Genomic DNA, 21,355 nt, shown 5'->3' with positions numbered 1-21,355 from the left:
CACGGCTTATAGACACATCTCTGCCTCTGTCTTAACATGACTTTCCTCTTGTGTATCCTGTGTCTTTTCTCTCTTTTATAAAGAAACTATCTTTGGATGTAGGATCTAGAGATCCTTAATTACATCTGCAGTTGCCTTATTTCCAAATAGGGTCACATATATCAGTGCAAGGGTTAAGACTTGGATATATTTTGGGGGGGGGGTTGCTATTTAACCTACTGTAGCAGCATATAGTGCAAAATCAGTCTTTATACCAAAACAGCACAATACATTGTTGGGATGTACTTATAACACTAAATGTTCATATCTAAATTGCTTATACTGGAGAAACGCCTGTGTAGTCTTAGAGCCTTAGCAAAGCAAGTTGTTGTTGTTCTTTATGATCCTGAATTCATTTCCATATTTCATAAGGTTTAGTTTATTAACATTGTTGATACTGTTGCTTTTATCATTGCTCACTACTGCCTTGTCACTAGACAATACTATAATATGAAATCATTCATGTAGTGTTTAATGCTTGTCTGGAACTATCTTAAGTAATATAACCATATAAAGTAGATATTATTTTAAATCCCTTTGTTACAGATTTTAGTGTCTAAGAATGGAAAGTGGCAGTAACTTCTCCAACATTGTACAGTTACTAATAGTGAACCAGGATTTAATTCAGGGTCGGTTCTCAGTCTGAGCATAATCCCTATTCTATATTAGGAACACATTTTATTCATTATTCCAGAAGCATATCTATTATTGTTTCAACTGATTTTATAGTCTAGGAAAACAAAAAAATGCACTAAATACATTTTTCTAATATTTCTTTTGGTTTTAATGGGAGAAAAAAGTTTTAGGCATACTTAAGACCTTCAAATAATACTTATTTTCATATAACCAATCTCTCTGAAGAATCTTCTTTAGTTGGACTTAGGATATATGTCATATTACAAATTTTTTCAGTTGGAATTAGTATGGATTCCAATGAACTTAGTATGGATGCCATTCTACAATCTTCTTTAATTGGATTTAGTATTGGTGCCTGTGGCAACCAATGTCTAGAAAGAAATTTATCATATAGTTTATTATATATGTGCAGAGGAGCTGTTGTGTTTATGCCCTACATAGATGGTAGGGTTAGGGCAAAGCACAAATATAAAATACAGAATTCTGGGCTTGGATCTGACCCTCACAACCATAATTCCCCTGAGTCTTTGGGGTTCACTGAACTCTAATAGAGTTCCATTGTCTTGCATTCAGCAGCAGATGGCTAGTTTGTAAGGGAGGATTCGAGAAAATAATGTAACTGGAAGTCTTTGAATCTGAATTGCATTATTCTGGTTTTTTACCATATGTGAACAAATCCGAAAGATTAATTAGAAAAACTGTCACTATAATTGTAGTGTTCACTATAAGACTGTTGTTATAGACATTGTTCACCATATTTCATTGCATTTCATTTATGAGGAACCAAGAGAAAGAAAGAGGTCCCTTACTCCTATTACCCTGTTGTCCCATTATATATATAAAAAAAGATCTATTGAACAATGGAAAAAGTATCTCTTACATTTTCTTTCCTTCCTAGAACTTTAACTCCAATTTCTGAGTTTTTTACTAATATTGCTTCTGGCTTCATTATGCTTTCTACCCATAACTTCTGTTTATGTTGTTTTTGCTGATTTGTTCAGTTACTGTTTTTTCTTTGCCTTATTTTCAGTATCAACCTTAGACACAAGCGAGACGGCATGAGTCCTGGGTCTTGCACTTTAAATGGCCCCATTGGGGAGTGTCTGGGTGGCTCAGTCGGTTGAGCCTCTGGTTCTTGATTTCAGCGCAGGTCATGATCCCAGGGTTGTGAGATTGAGCCCCAAATCAGGCTCCATGATGAGCATAGAGCCTGCTTTGGAAATCTTTCTCTCTTCTTCTGCCCCTCTACTCTGCTGTTTCTCTGTCTCTCTAATTAATTAATTAATTTAAGGGCCCCATTGGGATCATCATCCCTTCTGTTCAGAGGGAGGAATCCCAGAGCAAAGAGGATGTGAACATCCATGGCTCACATAACCCTTTTAATCCACTTTCCAAATACCCTGAACCCTGGGATTTCCTTCTCAAATGATCTCTCATGTTCATTTTCAGGGTCTGTGCAGACTTTACCTTGAGTCCGTTTTATGGAATACATGTTTTTCAACCAGACTTTGCATCATTAGACCCAAAGTGTTAACAAAAGGCAGCTTCTTGCAGAGGATTCAATAGAGACTGGATGTGAGGTTGAGGGTGTTTACTCGTGTATATGTGAAGCCCCTGTTCATGTGGAATAGAATGAGGAGTAGGAATAGATGTGTTGGCCAAGAGTCTCATGTCTGGCTCTCTTCATACTGCTATATTTAGAGACTGAAGAGTTTACTTCATAACTTTTAAATATTAACACATATGCATATACGCTTCCATTTATACTGTTGTTTTAGTTTCCACACATGTTAGGGAGAAGTGTATTTACCATGGCTTACATATTTTTGTCAGCTTTCTTACTACTGTATAGAGTAAGTGAGTTTATAAATAGCCGCGATCACAAAGCGACTCTAAGAAATATTTAGGAATATTAGGAATAAAACCTGTGGCCTGCTTTCCAAGCAATATTCCATAAATCAATGTTATTTTTCAAGCATTCATTTCTCAGGAATTATTTGGTTCTTCATCTCCAAGAAAAAGAATTGTTACGAATCTATTTATGTATGTATCTTTGTCTCTATTTATGTAACTATTCAAGTATCATTCTCTTATCATAAATAGATCAATAGATTAATAACACCAAAATATCTTTCTTATCCTCTTAAGCTTTTTATGCTTAGAATATTGCTTTATTAATATTTCTTTTAATAAAAGTCTGAATTACGCCTATATGTTTTTTAACTCAGGAAGCTGAAGTGCCTATCACTTAGACTGAGTAGGAATTGATGAGCTGTGCTGGGTACCAAGACCTGCTCCTCTTCTTTGGGGCAGTTACCTGCAGTGCTGAGGCATCAGGGGCAAATTCGACTTTTCTCCCTGCTGCTTATTGTGATGTTTTAGAATTTGTGTGCCTTCTCCTGAATTCACAGAGCCATACCAGCTGTAGAGATCCACATTTTTTAACAGAAAGAAATTGATAATAAATTTTAAAACTTGCTCTCACTCAGTTGGAAATAAAGTGACCAAACACAGAATTTAGTAGTGAAACGGCCTCTCCTCTTAGTAGTCAAGGGGTACGCTTTGACCATGGGTTTCTCTGCAGAGAAAAAGGCAACCATTAACAGCAAATGCTTTTAGGGTCACTGTTTTCTCTACTTCCAAGTAGGTTTTCCTACTTTGAAGAGAAGACATCTTCAGAGCCATTGTTTATCTTTCACCTGAAAATATGCTTTTTATCATAGAGGGTGTTTCTTATGTGTTGTCTCCTCATGTGTTACCGCTGAATGATTGTCCTGAACCAGAATAGTCTCACAAAATACTCCTATAATATTTCCAAATTAGTATCCAAAATCTACTTTACAGGCCAGACACTTTCTTCCAGACACTTTCTTCAGTATTCTTGTTTTTCCTTGACATTTAGTAATCTGTCTGAAATGAGGGATTTACAAAACCAGACATGCTTTAAAAAAAGAAAATCATAGATTAGTGAAAGACTGTTAAGCTTTTACTTGGAAAGAATACTAGTTTTAAACTGGTTTTTTTTTCCTCTATGAGTTTGCTGCAAAGAAAAAAAACAGAGAAATATACAGACTAGGCCTTATTTCATCATTAATTTAAAAATCATGTCAGAAAATACACAGTGTATAACCACTTATTGAAAATCAAATATTCAATGTATTATAAGTACAATATATAGAAGAAGTCAGAAAAGTCACTAATGACTCTCTAAAATATTCAATGATTTAGCCTTTAATTTTCTGCTATTAAAAGATTACAATGCTATGCTATGCCTCACTAGATAAAATTTATTGATCCAAATACTAATAAATTGAAGTCAAATATCACCTAGTATAAGATTTTATAATACAAATGAAGAAGATGTATTAATAGAATTGACATACACTTAAAATACTTTAGAAGTGTGTATGTGCATATGAAAATATATGTGCATACGTATACAGATATTTACTATGTATAATATGTATAGAAACATACATGTATGCATATATAAAGTTGTAGCGAAGTCACTGGATCTCACTATTGAAATGAATTATAAAAGTAAGTCAATACTATTTGTCATTTAATATTTAAATGCAGCTCTGACTGTCTTAGTCTTTTTGTTTTACATATTTTATAATTCCATACTAGTTATATTTATATATTATCAATTTATATACATATGTATATGTATGTACAACATTTGTACATGTCTATACATTCTTAAGATATATATTTAAAGAAAATATACATTTAAAGTGATATAAATATAGCTGTCAAAGATGTGGTTAAGATTGGGAAAAGAGTTGTAAGGAAACTTGGCAAAATTCTCAGATAATATTCTTAATTTTAGAGGTGATGAAGAATTCCCTGCTGAATATTATTATCTATTTTTGATGAAGTTCAAATATCACATTCACCAAACTGCAAAATTCAGTACATAATAGCTTATATAAAAAATTATTATCTCTTAACTAAAATAAAAGGATATTCAAGGTCCATATATAATGAATTATGCTACAGAAACTTCAAAATAGAGTTACTATCAAACAGAGGTTACTATTCAGGCTATGTTTGGATATAAAACAAAATGTTGAATTTATGAAAGAAAGTTCTTCAGAGTAGTGCTTACTTCTTAATGGAATCTGGCAAGAAAACATAATCTGGTTAAATTTCCTGTCTGTCTCAGATAATGCAACTAGAATTATTGGATCATGAGAGGAAAAACCAAATGTGTTTTGAAACAGGGCTTTACAGTATTATGAATCACTTTCTTCTGTTATGATTTAGTCTTAATGTAATAAAAGATTTTCAAGACTCAAATCTTGAACAGTTTTTACAAATATTTCTTGCACAACTGATTCCTTGCATTAGGAAAATAAACGTGTTGAGTCAAATTTCCTGCTAAAACGGAAATATTATTTGTTATAATATTTACTTTTTCTACTTATTTATTAATTTGTTTCTGCTATACTTTTCTTCCAAAAACAATTTAAGGTAACATTTGATGATGTATAATATATATTTGAATTCACTGAAAAAAGAAACGGTAACACAAAGAAGCATATTAAATGGTTTGAAGAATAGGGTAACATAAAATGTGTGTATAAAAGAGTTATATACTTGTCCAGGATAAGCTTTAATACAGTCCATAGTTTTCTAACAGCAAGACAGAATGAGAAACCTGGTCTTTGTAACAATACACAGAGTCCATAAGATCAAAACACATCTACTTGTTCAGAAGAAATACAAACAATCTTAAAGGAAAATACACACACACACACACATACACACACACACCAATAAACAGAAAACAAAACCTAAAAGGAAAAATAAAACAAAAGAAAGAAGTCTCTTCAAATAAAATATCCCTTGTTGAATCCTACTTATAAATAACATGAACAGTTATTGGCAATGGATTTACACAAATACATAATTAAATAGCCATGGTTATTTGGAGGAGGAATCAGAGAAAAACATGGCATGATGCAATTACCCACTTTTATGAAAGTCTGAATTATTAAACATAAATTTTTGATTATGTGGGAAAAACTGATAAATAGAACATCCTTGAAGAAATTCTCCACAAATAGTCTTCTCTCAGAAGAGACTTTGATAGATATCAAGCAGGAGGGAATTTGAGATTGTATTCCCTGGCAAGTAATTGGAATAAAGCAATTCTATGCTGCGAGATAAATATTGACCTATAAGTGCTAACAGACAGTGAAGCTTGGAATAGAGTTGACCTTCTCTCATGGAAATTGAATAGTCTAGCCAGGATGTGTGCCTGAATAAAAGGCTATCTGACATGGGCTCAGTGGCTACTTGAATGAATGCCTGTAGGCAGGCTAAAGATCTCTTGAGCATAGCTTCTAATCCACCACAGTACATTTGGATGGGAGACAGAGTATTTAAACCTTTTTAAATAGAGCATACTTACAACTTTTTTAACCATTAAGGTTTTAAGTCAGGTGCAATTATGTAGCTACCTCAACCATTAATAATAAGATAAAATGAAAATGTCAACAGAGCATTTAGCATTGACAAATCTTTCTTCTTTTAATATACCTTTTTTACCCAATGTAAAAAATTACACATGGTACATCAAAGAATAGGTACTATTCTAACTGCCATATGGGACAATTATATGGAAATTGTTAAACATTGATAGTAATCTAAAAAATATCAGTAGAAACTTCAGATTTAAAGCAGTTTATTTGCTGTCCATGTGAATTGTAATGATAAAATGAGTATCCTGGGTGCCTGTTAAATCTATTTCTTTAGACATTAAAGTATTTCATATCAATGTCATTGTTTTCTCTATAGCTTTATTAAATCCAGAATATATGTATATAAGATCATTGTATCACATCATTTAGGGAATCTTTCTTTAAAGCTGAGATTAAAGGATATCTTTTTATCACACAGAATGCATCCATTATGGTGTCAACAGCAGATTTGATTGTTCAAACTTCTCCTATAGTAATAGGATGAAGAATTTGAGTGAGAATCAATCAGTAATTATGAAATGGAGGAGAGTAAGCAAATCATAGCCTAAATAACTTCAGTTTAATTCAAAATATTAATTTGGATACACTTGGAAATGCTGCATCTAAATTCATACAGAGTAACGACAAGTAGGCAGATCTCATTAACTGCAAAGAAGCATCAGGAAAGTCTTTGAAAATATAACATATTTGTCTTAGTCTGACATGCCTTAACAGGATAGTATATAATCTGGGTGGCTTATACAAAACAAAAAGACATTTATGTGTCATAGCTGTGCAGGCTGGGAAGCCCAAGATAAAAGTGCCTGCTGATTTGGTTCCTGCTAAAAGCTTTCCTGCAGATGGCTGCTTTCTTGCCTTCTTCCTGTATCCTCATCTGCTGGAGAAAGGGAGATAGAGAAAGACAGAAAAATATGGAAGAAAGGAAAGAAGAAAGAAAGAGAGGAAGGAAGGAAGGAGGAAAGGAGGAAAGGAGGGGATGGGGGAGGTAGGGAGGGGGGAGGTAGGAGCCCTTGTGGTCTCTTCTTATAAGGCCTACTAATCCCATTATGAGGGCACCACCCTCATGACCTCATCTAAACGTAATTATCTTTCAAAGGCTTACCTCCTAATATAAACATTTTGGAAGTTAGAGATTCAGAATATAGATTTTGGGGGAATACAAATATTCAATCCACAGCAACATATAAATAGCATCTCTTAATTGACATAATATTTTATAGTATAGTCATCAACTACAGATTATACACTGTATTGAAGGACACATTGCATATTCACTGCAAAAAAACTCAGATTTCCCCTTTCCTATGTTGGAAAACCAAACCAGACCAAACCAAACCAAACAAACAAGTAAATAATAGTCCTTCCGTCCTGTGTTTCCTCTCTACTTTTACACAGAGCACTTCATTTCTGCTTATGTGTTTTTGCTTTCGTTTTTGTTTTTGCCACATCAAGCAACCCTCCATGATGCCAGCTGGGTGTCCTATAATTTAACTCATTTCTGACACTATCTACCTGGAGATAAGTAAGGTTCAGTCCCACAAGATTTCCCCCCACCACATTTCAGAGGCCAATCTGTAGAAGTAGGTCCCTAGGTTGCCTACAAGATCTGTTCAGTTTAGCTATAAATTGGAGGTTCCCACCACACCCTCCTCAAGTTTTATTAATTTGCAAAAACATCTCACACAACTCAGGGGAACATTTGTTTACATTTACCATTTTATTAAAAGATATGATAAAGGATGCAAATATACAGCCAGATGAAGAGATACACAAGGCAGGGTCTGGGAGGGTCCTTAGCACAGGATCTTCTGCCCCTTGGAGTTGGGAAATGTGCCCCTCTTGGTAGAGATAGGTTTCCAAAACCCCTTACTTTTGGAATTTTCTGAAGGCTTCATTCCATGAGAATGATGGATCATTAACTCATTTTCAGTCCTTCTTTCTTCCCAAGAGAATGGAATGCACAGCTGAAAACTTTAAGCTTGTAATTATGACTTTGTCTTTCTGGTGACCAGCCTTCTTCCCAGAGCCACCCAGGAGCCCACCCAGAGTCATCTTGCCACAACAAAAGACACTCCTGTTACCCAGGAAATTATAAGGTTTTCAGAAACCCTATATCAGGAGCCAGATCAAAAACCAAACAATAGAACAAAAGATACTCCTTAAGCTCTTATAACCCAAGAAATTATAAGGATTTTAAGAATTTTGTGTCAGGAACTAGGAGAAGAGACCAATATATATTTTTCTATTATCTCACATTTACCAAAATTGAAAATATGTTTCATTATAAACAAGACTAAAACACTATTTAAGGATCCATCCCTTTATAAAATACCTCTTCTATTTGTAATAGAATAAATCTATAAATCCAATGCTGGATAATTGAACACCACTCTTCTAAACAATACCAGGTCAAAGAAAAAATCTCAAAGATATTAATAAAACATATTAATGAAGTAATACTAAAAATACAATACATTAAAACTTGTAAAACACACAAAATCTCAACAAAGCCAACATTTAGGGGGCTCCTGGGTGGCTCAGTTGGTTGAGCGTTCAACTTCAGCTCAGGTCATGATCTTATGGTTCATGACTTCAAGCCCCATGTCTGGCTCTGTGTTGACATCTCAGAGCCTGGAACCTGTTTCAGATCCTGTATCTCCCTCTCTCTCTACCCCTTCCCTGACCATGTTGTGTCTCTCTCTCTCAAAAATGAATAAACATTAAAAAAAATTTTAAGCCACAATTTGGATCTTTGAAAATATTTATTCGATGATAAATTTCCACAAGATAGTGGGATATAATGAAAACACACATAAATCTGATGAAAAATGTGAATCTATACATCCAAGAATCTAAACAAATTCTTATAACTCAAAAGCAAAATGTCAAACCACAATTTACAAAAAAAAAAAAAAAAAGGGTAAAAGACTAGACAATTCTCCAAGAAGATATACAGTCAACATGCACATGGAAAGATCCTTAATGTCAATAGTTTTTAGGGCAATTCAAATCAAAACTACATTGATCTACCACTTTACACCTACTAGGATAACAATAATAAAAATTGAAAAGCAAAAGGGAAAATGATAAGTGTTGAAAAAAATAGACAAACCAGAACACTCTCAAGTTGCTGGTGGGAATATAATAAAATGGTTCAGGTTGGCAAATCCTCAGTAAGATTAAGATAGAATTACCATATGTCATAGCAATTCCACTCTGTGTATTTACCCAAAAACTGAAATCAAGTGGTCAAACACAAACGTGTACATTAATATTTATAGCAGCACTGTTCACAATTGATAAAGGTACAAACAACTTAAATATCCATCAATTGATGAATAAACCAAATGTGTTTTAGCTATATATTCCAATAGCAACCAGCCCTGAAAAAAGAAATTAAGTACTTATACATTCTACTACATAGATGATCTTTAAAAATAGTGTGTCAAATGATATGCTATATAGTATAGCGACATATTGTATAGTACAGTATTTATATTCATAATGGGCAAATCCACAGAGACAAAAATATCTTTGTGTCTGCCGGAGGATGGGGAGAATTTGAATGGAGAGTAATTGCTTAATGGATTGCAGAGTTTCCTTTTGGGGTGATTAAATTAAACAGTCATGATGGCTATAAAACATTGAAAATATACTTACTGCCACTGGGTTGTACATTTTGAAATGGTTAAAATGATAAATTTTACATTATAGGTATTATACTGCAATAAAAACATACTGCATACCCCTATATTTAATTTGAAAATTTAACAACAACAAAATGGGGGTGAATCAGGCTACACACTCAGTATGAACCTGATGTGGAGTTTAGTGCCACCACCTTGGGATCATGACCTATACGTAAATCAATAGTTGGTTGCTTAACCAACTGAGCCACCAAGATGCCTACCACATTCACGATTTAAAGAAGTAAGAAAAGGTAAAGAAATAAAGAAGAAATAGAGGAGTAGTGTCCCAATTCTATAAAGGCTTGTCTACCAAGTAGCCTATAGCAAACATCACAATTAAGAGTAAAATATGGAAGCCTTTCTTCCAAGAGGTCCTGATGGAGGGGGAAGGAGAGGGTGAGCTAGGATGAGCTGAGCATCAGGGACCAGGGGCAGCTCAGAGAATGGTAGGATCAGGCCAAGATGCTGCACCCAACCTGTCCTTCAGGATTTTGTGAATTCTACAGTGTTCAAGGAAAGCAAGCAAGGGCTGGGATGAGAAACACTGGGTGCCCCAGGTGCCAAGGCCCATCCTTTCTCCCCAGACACTTCAGTGAGCAATCTGGGTCACTCCACCCAGGTAAAACCCAATACTTGTGGAAGCCTTGTTTCCCACCTACCCCCCTAAAAACCAATTCGCATTCATTCCAGGAAATTAAGGTGGGATTAGTGTTTTAAAATCAACATGTTAATGAGGCATCTGGGTGGCTCAGCCAGTTAAGCATCTGACTATTGATTTCAGCTCAGGTCATGTTCTCACCATTTGTGGGATAAAGCTCAGTGTCAAGCTCTGTGCTGACAATGCAGAGCCTGCTTGGGATTTTCTCTCCCACTCTCTCTATGCCCCTCCCCCTGCTCCCTGCTCTTTCTCTCTCTCTCAAAATAAATAAATAAACATTTAAAAAATCAACACATTAGCAGCAATAACAACAAGGCCTGAGAAGACTGTGGAACTTGACTATCTAGAGGAAATGTGTGTATGTGTATGTGTACTTGTGTGTCTTTGAGTGGTATTTTTATTTAATCATAGAAAACTTACTTGTATGAAAATGTTTCCACTTTGGAGAAACTGTAATATTAAGTAGCTGAGTAATAAAACAGTTAAAATACATTTTTCTTTAAGCAGAAACAAGTTTTAAGTTGTTATATTTCTTTCTTTTTTTTTAATGTTGAAATAATCAGTTACAGATTATTAGTTTTCTTCATCTTTTCACCAGAGCAATAATATCTCTTATAATCCCCAATTTTCTTTAAGGATGTTTTTCATTACTTAAATGAGCCATAAGTTGAAAAGATAGCCAACTTGAAGTCTTAATACAAAATCAATTTCTTTGTACCTACCACAGGCTTTTAGAGTACTATAAATCTCGAATTTTAGGAGATGATCTCCTTCTACAGGATAGATCAATCTTTTTTTCTACATCAACATACAGGTATAAAGGTTATGGAATATTTTTTTCAGAATAAGTTATATATTAAGACAATCAATATGGCAATAATTTCTTACTTTTCTTTCTATCGTGTAGCTTCCAAAGCTTTTCCTAACCTTATACATTTTGAAAGTGTGGAAAAAAGTGAAAGGCTGAAGTATCCAGTGATAATGAAAATTCACAATGAAAGTCAGAACGAATTCTCATTCCAGAATAAGACTGGAATACTCTTTATTACCACAAAGCCACGTCGCTTAACAATTACACTAGAGAACTTAGCTAAGGTAATAAAAAATAATAAGAAATACAGATGATAGGAAAAGGAATAAGGAAATAAAATTGTCATTATTTGCAGGTAAGATGACTGTATTTAGAAGACCTAAGAATCTTCAGATATACTCTTGCAATTAACTGATGAGAGAATTCATACTGCTGCAGAGTTGATATGCAAACACCAGTTGTCCAAATGAAAGCAGGAAACAGAAAATAAAAATTTTATAAATATTACCATTCGCAATGTTATACACAAAATTGAATGAATTTAGCACTGTGAGACATCTACACATATATACAGACACACACACACACATACACACACAATTGTTGAAAGAAATATAAGATCTGTATAAATACAGGAATATATTGTGCTCCTGTATTGGAAGCTCAATAATCTGAATACATTAATTATTGCTATATTTATACTAGACAGAAATTAAATGCAATTACTATCTAATGTATGTGTGTGTATGTTAACTAATGGCCTGTTATTAAAATTTTATATGTAAAAAAAATCTGAAAATAAGAAAACCACTTGAGGAAGCACAAATTTGGAAGAATAACATGATCAGGTATAAAAATTATTATAATATAAATTTGACAACACCATATAGGGACAAAGATAAAACCAATGAAACAGAACAGAGAGTTTAGAACCATCTCCTCATATATGTTCACTTATTTTCTGATGGGTAACATTTCAAAATTTTCAGGGAAAAATAGATTTTTTTAATAACTGATATGGGATCAACTGGACACATAAATTTAAAAAGTGAAACTTAGCTTCTATCTCAGCAGCGTATATAAAAATGAATTCAACATATACTGTATGTCTAAATGTAAAAACTGAAACATAGTTTTTAATGTGGAAAAATACTGTTATGACTTGGTAAAGTCAACATTTTGTGAAACAGGGTACAAAATGCCTTGAATCATGATATATAAGTTTGACAAACTGGACTACATTAAATTATGAATATTTGTTAATCTAAAGGTATCACCAGGAGAATGAAAATGTATGATGTTAGATATAATATTTGATATGCATACAATCAGAAATGTTCTAATATTTTAAATATATTCAGGACTTCTTCAATCACAATAAAAGACAAGCCAATAGGAAAATGTGAGAAAAGATGTGAACAATCACTTCACAGTGGTATTCAAATAACCAACAAGGAAATGGCAAGTTGCACATTTTAGTCTATGTACCAAGTAAAGCAAATTAAAGCCAAAGTGAAATGCTCCTACCAGAATGGTTAATATTTAAAAAGATGGAAACTCACAATTGCTGTGAAGAAGTAGAGTAACAGGAAGTATTATATACAAGAGATGAGAGCATATATGGCAGAGACACTTCAGAAATTCTTCAGCAACATATACTAAAGTTGAGCACATACATACTCTAAGTTATAGCAATTTTACTTTTAGAAATATAGTCATGTGTGTGTACACACACACATACACACACACACACACACACACACACACACATCTTTAAGGGCATAAGGATTATGGCTCCAGCATCATTATTTTTAACAACAACAACAACAAAAAAGTATAGAAGCAACTAAATGCTTGTCATTAGGCTTATAGATAGGTTGTTTTGTGGCCAAACAATTGATATTCAGCAATAAAAAAAAAAAAATGTGCTAAAGGAAAAGAATTTCATGTCATAGAATTATGTAAAAACAGATAGCTATATAAAAGTATATACTGTATGACTCCATTTATATGAAGTGAAAAGGGCAGAAGTAATGTGTGATGATAGAAATCAGAAGAGCCCCTGTTATTGAGAGTTAGGGTGGTATTTATAGAAACTTTCCAAAGTGTATTTGTGGTTCTGGTAGTGTTCTATGTTTTTTTTAATCTAGGTAAGAGTAACACATGTGTATTTACTTTGTGACAATTCATCTGTCTTTACATATAAGATTTATGTACTCCTTTATATTTTCAATGTTTATTTATTTCGAGAGAGAGAAAGAGAGGGAGAGCAAGAGCATGAGAGGGGCAGAGAGAAGCCTAAGCAATCCCTGAGGGCTCTCAGCATGGAGTTCAACGTGGGGCTCAACCAAACCGTGAGATCGTGACCTGAACTGAAATCAAGAGTCAGATGCTTAACCAGTTGAGCCACCCAGGCATCCCAAGATGTATGTGCTTCTTGATACATATTTTAATTCAGCTAAATATTTACCTAAAACAGGAAAATGAAGAGACATGTTATCAAATACAATATATTTCCTGCAAGCCAAATTCTTGCTCTATATCACTGGAGTACCGTCTGTGTTTGCTGCTTAGTGCCTAAAGTGGTGGGAAATACAACCAAAATCATAATTCTAGTATGCAATGCTACCAATTTAAATTTTTCCTACCTATGATATGATCATTACCTGATAAAAATAAAAATTCAGTAAGATTAGGCATTTATTTTGAATGTCTGCTTAATCATATTATATGTGTACATGAAATGAAAGGAATTATGAATTCATTTACTCAATTTCAGCTTTAAACAAAAGAGCTAATGTTAATGAAGTGAAACAACCCTTATTAAAATGCCCTTAGAATTGTCAGAAATACATATTGCTTCCTTCTCAATTGCAGGTGTGCTCACATTCTCACAAATGGAATCATCCATCTTTAAGCAAACTAAAATTACCTTTGTTTTAATTTTTGTATATGTAACCAGCCTTTGTGGATCTCTACTTGTTCATGTTAGCAGAAGTGGACATTTTATAGACAAGTAAATTTGTTAGAGAATTGAATATATTTTGAAATGAAAAATTTCAATCACCCATGAAATTAAACAGTGCTTTAGGAAGAACAAAAATTTTCAATTATGGATTCTGTCTTCCAATCTTAGATTCTCTGTTTAAATTTCCACGTCAAAGTAAATAGTGTCTTATTCCAAAACAAGCCCCTGGGAAGTTTTATCTCATGCAGATTCTTTTTTTTTTTTTTACTATAACAGTTTTTACATATATTACCTGTACCTGTGGTTTAACTCTTCTGATGGACTACCTTGTTTCATAATGCCACTTGCTTGCTGGTGGCCTCCTAACACTATTTTCCATTATATATTTCAAAACATTTTTCCAATTAAGCAGGTATTAAACTGTTTATAGAAGGAAGAAAGAAAAAGAGAGAGGAAAAAAAAGAAAGAAGAGAGGGAAGGAGGGAGGGAGGGAGGGTTGAAGGAAGGAAGCAAGAAAGGAAGGAAGGGAAGGGTTAGGAGGATAACTTTCCATCTTTGATAGGAGTGATATAAAATGATTTTCACCTAATTTGTTGTCTTCTATCTCACCATTCATTAGGCATTTTCTGAGGTTAGATTTTATTGCCGGCATTATTGTTTGTTGGTTGGTTTTGTTTTATTTAAGCATTTCCTTAATATTAGCTATGAAGAGATCATGGATGCTAAAATAACATAAGGTGGGAAATTTAGATAGAAAAAAGTCTGTAAGTTATAATAAAAAAAATCTGATATGTAACAGAATGAAAATGGAACTAGGTCTGATCCTCCCTAGCTACTCATTAAATTCTTTTCAATCTTGTCTACTAAGGATAAATTCACCCAATTCTTTTATTCCTCTTTTAAGCATGTGTCTTGTGCTCCAAGATCCCACAAGAATTTTCTTGTACTGTGGAACATAAGAAAGGTTGTAAGTACAAGTTATATTGCTTAAGTTAGATAAAGTAGTAAGATAAAATACATATCTTAGAAAATTGTACATGGTCTTATCTCACCCTAATGTATCTTTCTTTGCACGAAAAAACTTGTATTATGTATTTACCTACCAGATTAAAGAGGAACGTTCTGAAAATTTCTTCAAGGTAGAATTTCAAATATTTAAAGCATAACTGCATATATTCAAACCCTATTTCATAACTTTGTGAAAACAAATTTTATTAAGAATATCAAACAAATAAAAACGTACATGTTCTTTTTGATACAAAACACTCAGTCATAAATTAAAGTAATGTCAATATGGTGGTCAAAGTTTCCAAAAGACTACATGGAAATTAAGGATTGCATCCCCAGGATCAGGGGAAGGATCTCCTACCAGATTTAAGACAGAATTAGAAGAATTGGTAGATTTTGTTGTAACTAAACATAAAGAATAAGAAAAATAGAATCATGAATACAATGCCAGTAAGAAAATTGATCTAAGCAGATTCAGAATAAGAATGCATGTAGGTAATGATAAGTCATTTAATAGGCAAAGCAAACGGCATGTGCATAAAAATAAGATGTAAAGGAGTATATATATTGGGGTTGCCATAATTTACTGGTTGAGGTGAAGAGGTTGACAGGCGAGACCTGTGAGAGATCAAGTAAACGGGCCTTAAATTAAGAAGTTTGCATTTTGTCAACAATAGTTTCCAGAGTACCAAAATGAAATATTTTCATGAACCTACTTGTCTAAGAAATATTGGAGATGACAAAATTAAATGTAAGAAAGGTATGTTTTAAGATATCATTTAACTAGGAAATATATTATTTAAAAACTCTGAGGTTATGTTCAAATGTCTTGCTTTATAAAATCACGTGTTACAAAGAAGCTATATTTTTATTGATGTTATTTAATAATAATAGTTACAACAGTTACAAGAACAGTAATAAAAGTGGTATTTTGAAGGTTAATATAGAGATTCGTTTTTTTCTTTCTGTAAATTCATGGACACATTTTTTTTAATACTATACATTGGTTAAATTAGAGATTTATGAGATAAAATTTTGGGGGACATTTCTTTAAATTATATAGAGCACTGTTTTCATTTGGCTCTCTATTTTAATTTTTATCATTATTGACATGGTCTAATGAATTGCACATATGGCTCTAATGTACTATTTTAATTACACTTGCTATAGTGAAATAACCTGAACAAAGGAAAAAAATCTCCATTATAATACAAATGTATGGTATTGTTTTCTACCACTTTATTTTCCAGGCTGAATGCACCTATAATCATATACTACTTCATTCATTAATATACTTTTTATCTATAATTATAAATTTGAGTGTGTAACCGAATGTCTGGTAACAGACATAGATTAGTTTCTATGATTATGTCTCAGGTTGGTCAAACACACACACATAACATGATGAAAATGGAAATTTAATGATAGTACCTCTATAATTTAGTGAAATACATATCAATTTCGGTAATAAGATGTGTTAATTTGGGACACATAATAAAATAGAAATGAATCCCTTTAAAATAACTGTTTTTATTTAATTTATTTTAAAAATATGTGACTTTTAAAGAAGTGAATGCTAATTTAATTTTTCTAGAAATATGTTAAAGTAGTATACAATTTAAAAGTCAAATGTCTTTCCACTCAAATGGAACTCAATTTCATCTGGCAACATTAGCCAGTTATAGATTAACAATCTATGCACATTAGGAGAAATATTTAATGTGAAAAGTCACATATTGCACTTTATTATGCCTTCATTCTTCTTCATTGACCAATATCTTATATGTCTTGAAAACTTAGTGGTTTTCAATGTTATTGGTGGCACTTGTATATTATTTTATGCCCCCTGAATACATCCTATGTTATTAGTTTCCTATTGCTGTAATAACAAGTTGCAACAACTTTCATAGCTTAAAACAACACAAACTGATTGCCTTAAATTTCTGAAAGCCAAAAGTGTCAAACAAGTCAAACTGGGTTAAATTCAAGATTTAGATAGACACATGCAGGTGTTTTTGATAAGTTCTTTATAGATTTTGAATACTAACACTTTATTAGATACAGTTATTTACAAATATCCTCTCCCATTCCCTTGGTGGCCTTTTTGTTTTATTGATTGTTTCCTTCATTGTGCAGAGGATTTTTATCTTTTTTTAATGTTTATTTATTTATTTTGAGAGAGATAGAGAGAATGTACATGGGCATGCAAGAGAGAGTGGGGGCGAGAGGGAGAGGGAAAGAGAGAATCTCAAGCAAGTTTCATGCTGATAGTGCAGAGCCCAACCCAAGGTTTGATCTTACAGATCATGAGACCATGACCTGATCTGAAATCAAGAATAAGATGGTTAAATGACTAAGCCAACCAGGTGCCCAGAGAAGCTTTTTATCTTGATAAAGTCCCAATATTCATGTTTGCCTTTGTTTCCCTTGCCTTTAGCGACATGTCTAGTAAGAAATTGCTAAGGTTGAGGTCAAAGAGGTTGCTGCTTGTGTTCTCCTCTTAGGATTTTGATGGTTTCCTACCTCACATTTACATCTTTCATCCATTTTGAATTTATTTTTGTATAAGGTGTAAGAAAGTAGTTCAGTTTAAGAATTACAAATCAAAACCATGATGAGATACTACCTCACACTTGTCAGATGGCTAAAATTAACAACACAAGAAACAACACGTGTTGGCAAGGATGCAGAGAAAGGGTAACCTTCTTACACTGTTGGTGGGAATGGAAACTGGTGCAGCCACTCTGGATGACAGTATGGCGTTCCTCAAAAAGTGAAAGTAGAAATAAACAAAAACATTAAAAGTTTTTTTTAAAAACCTAGAAGTAGAAATACCTTATGATTCAGCAATTGTACCATTATGTATTTATCCAAAGAATACAAAGATACAGATTTGAAGGGGTACAGCCAAACTATGGAGAGAGCCCAAATGTCCATCAACTGATGAAGAGATAAAGAAGAAGGGGTACATTTATACAATGGAATATTACTCAACCATCAAAAATAATGAAATCTTTGCATTTGCAATGATATGGCTGGAGTTGAAATGTATTATGCTAAAGAAAGGTAAATATTATATTATTTCTTTTATATGTCAAATTTAAGAAGCAAAACAGATGAATATGTGGGAAGTTGGGGTGGGGACGAGAGAGAAATACATACCACAAGAGACTCTAAATGATGAAGAACAAACTGAGCATTGGCAGAGGGAGGTGGGTGTGAGATGGGCTGGATAGGCGATGGGCATTAAGGAAGACACGTGTGATGATCACTGGGTGCTGTACATAAGTGATGAATCACTGAGTTCTACTCCTGAAACCAATATTGAACTGTGTGCTAACTAACTAAAATTTAAATTTAAAATAAAAATGTCATTTTTCCTATAGAAAAGGGGGAAATGGTGGGTGTAGTATTTAAATACATGTGGTTTAAGCACTTAAGGAATTTTTATGTCATACTCTATTCCCGAGGTCTGTAATGAGGATAGAATTGTGAAGATCATGGCTAGGATTATAAAATATTTTGTAATGCTTCACAAAATGATATAAACTTGAACTTTCCTACATTTGTTAGAACCATAATTCTTCTATGCCTCTAACTAATCAGGGAACTGGTTTTTTATAAAGTAAAGAAAAAATGAATTGCATTAAGCTAGATTATAGACTTAACTTACTTAACCCTATTTGCATTATCACCCCTCAGTAGGTGTCTTTACGGTTGCTTTTACCAAAGAGGCTTTGAGTCCGCTACATTACCTACTTTGAGTCAGCCACATTTGTGGCCTTGACATAATGGTTTGAAAAGCACTTGTGTGTAGTCTTCCACTGACATGAAAAAAAAACATGCCGACCCAAGCTATCTTGGAGAGGAAAGATTTGAAAACTGTGAAGTAGAGATAACCACCCCAGTTGAACTCAGTCTGGATTAGCCCGAGAACAGATGAAGACATTGTATAACTATTCTCCTATTTATGTAATATTATACTGTTGATGAAATATAGGTTGAATCTATATTTGGACTGTTAATGCTAATACACACATACACAAACATTAAAGTACTGTGTGTGTGTGTGTGTGTGTGTGTTTAGTTCACATGTTTACATTCTTAGAATGAGACTCAGAATCAGAACATCTATCAGGTTTTTACATTAGCACATTTTTTTGCCTTCATTATAAATCATATTAGCCAAATACAGATATCTAAATTAGTTCTTCAGTTCCTTCTATTCATTCGAGATTTTTTTTTTCAAGGTCTCATATAGTAATTTGTCTGTCTCATCACTGACTTTTTAAAAGTAATCCATTATTGCGGTTTCCACTGTCTGACTTTTATTTTGGTTGTCATTTCACAGTCAAAAGATAATGTTTCTAGTTAAGATTTCCTGGGAGTTCATATTCTGAAAGGCATACAGAGCTTCTTCTCCCTGAGGATTCATATATTTCACCACTTTTGGAAATGTCTCAGCCAGTATTTTTTCAAATATGTTTTCTCCATTCTGTCTCTCTTGTCCTTTGGAGATAGCCATACTATATACATTAGAACTCTCACAATACTCTGTGTGTCTCACATCCTTTTCTGTATTTTCCATCCTTTTCTGGTTGTGTTTCAGTGTTAATGTTTTCTAATGATGTACCATCCAGGCCACAAATCTTCTTTTTGACTGTTTTTAATTGGTATATTGAATTCTTAAGTTTAATTATAATTTTCAAATCTCATATTTCCATTTCATCTTTTTATTTTTTTATTTTGATATTTTAATGATTTTTTCCAGCACCTGTTTTTTGAGCATACAAATCACTATAATTTAAAGTTTTTAACATATCAATATCTGAAATTGCCTTGGTTCTGTGTCTACTTTCCAATTTTCATCTTTTTCTTTTTAATTTTTCTCACTGGTTTTGTCTGTTAACTTTTGTACTTGTACAAAAGCAATGTAGAGGCTTTATATGAGTTTATCTTTTTCTAGAAAATAGTTGCCACATTTTCAGGTGACAAACATTTTCTCTTTGACGAAACTTTGGTCAAGGTCCTCTGAGCTTTCTACTTGACTTGTCTCAGCCTCAGGCTTCTTCTTTATTAAAATTTCTAAAAATGTTTTTAGTTATTATTGAGGGACAGAGAAAGACAGAGCATGAGCATGGGAAGGGCAGAGAGAGAGGGAGACATAGAATCTGAAGGAGGCTTCAGGCTCTGAGCTGTCAGCACAGAGCCCAACATGGCTTGAGCTAACAAATCGTGAGATCATGACCTGAGCCGAAGTTGGATGCTTACTGAGCCACCCAGGTGTCCCAGCCTCAGGCTTTTATCTCTGTCCACCTAGAGTTCAGTTTTAGCAAGAATCCTGTCAAGTCAGTTTAGCCAGAATCTTCCCTTACCTAGTTGTTTCTCTTATTAATTCTCCATCCAATGATTTCTTCTCATTCTGCCTTTTGGCTATAAATTCCCATTTTTCTCCACAGTGTATTCAGAGTTCCATCTCTCCTTCATACTATAAAAGCCCATTGTTATCTCCTTGAATAAAAATTGCCTTGTTAGTCTATAACAAGTGCCTGAATAAATTTTTTCTTTAACCCTGCCAGCAACTAGAGTAAAGTGGAATAAGACAGTTCTCTTTGGTCTAGTCATGGTTAAGGATGTCTTAGAGATGGGTTTTAGTCTTCATGGATGTTGTTCTAAGTTTAGTTTGTCCGTAGTTTAGGGGTATATCCTCAACTGCAAGCCTAGAGTATATACCATGATGGCCCTAATTTATTGCTGGTTCTTGAATTCCATTTTGTTTCCTACTACATTAAGACTATTCAAGATCTGCTTTTGTTTTTGACTCCACTTTCTATTTTCTGCTTGGCTTATTTGTTTTTTGCTATGTAAAGCATAAGATCTGGAAAAATGCTTTGAGTGGGAAATGAAGCAGAAGACTCTGACAGACATTTCCAACAATATCTTTTCTTTCAGACTGGATCATCCTTTTGGCTGCCTTTAGAAACCTGAAGTCTGATTCCTCTCTTCCCTTATCCACAAGACCACAGCCAGCTCAGAGCAGCCCCTTCTTTCTTAGCT

This window comes from Hyaena hyaena, unplaced genomic scaffold (genome assembly GCF_003009895.1).
Source record: "Hyaena hyaena isolate Hyena2069 unplaced genomic scaffold, ASM300989v1 scaffold_1235, whole genome shotgun sequence".
In the NCBI taxonomy this organism is placed as follows: Eukaryota; Metazoa; Chordata; class Mammalia; order Carnivora; family Hyaenidae; genus Hyaena; species Hyaena hyaena.
The sequence above is the reverse complement of the archived record's forward strand: the minus strand, read 5'-3'. Positions refer to the sequence as shown.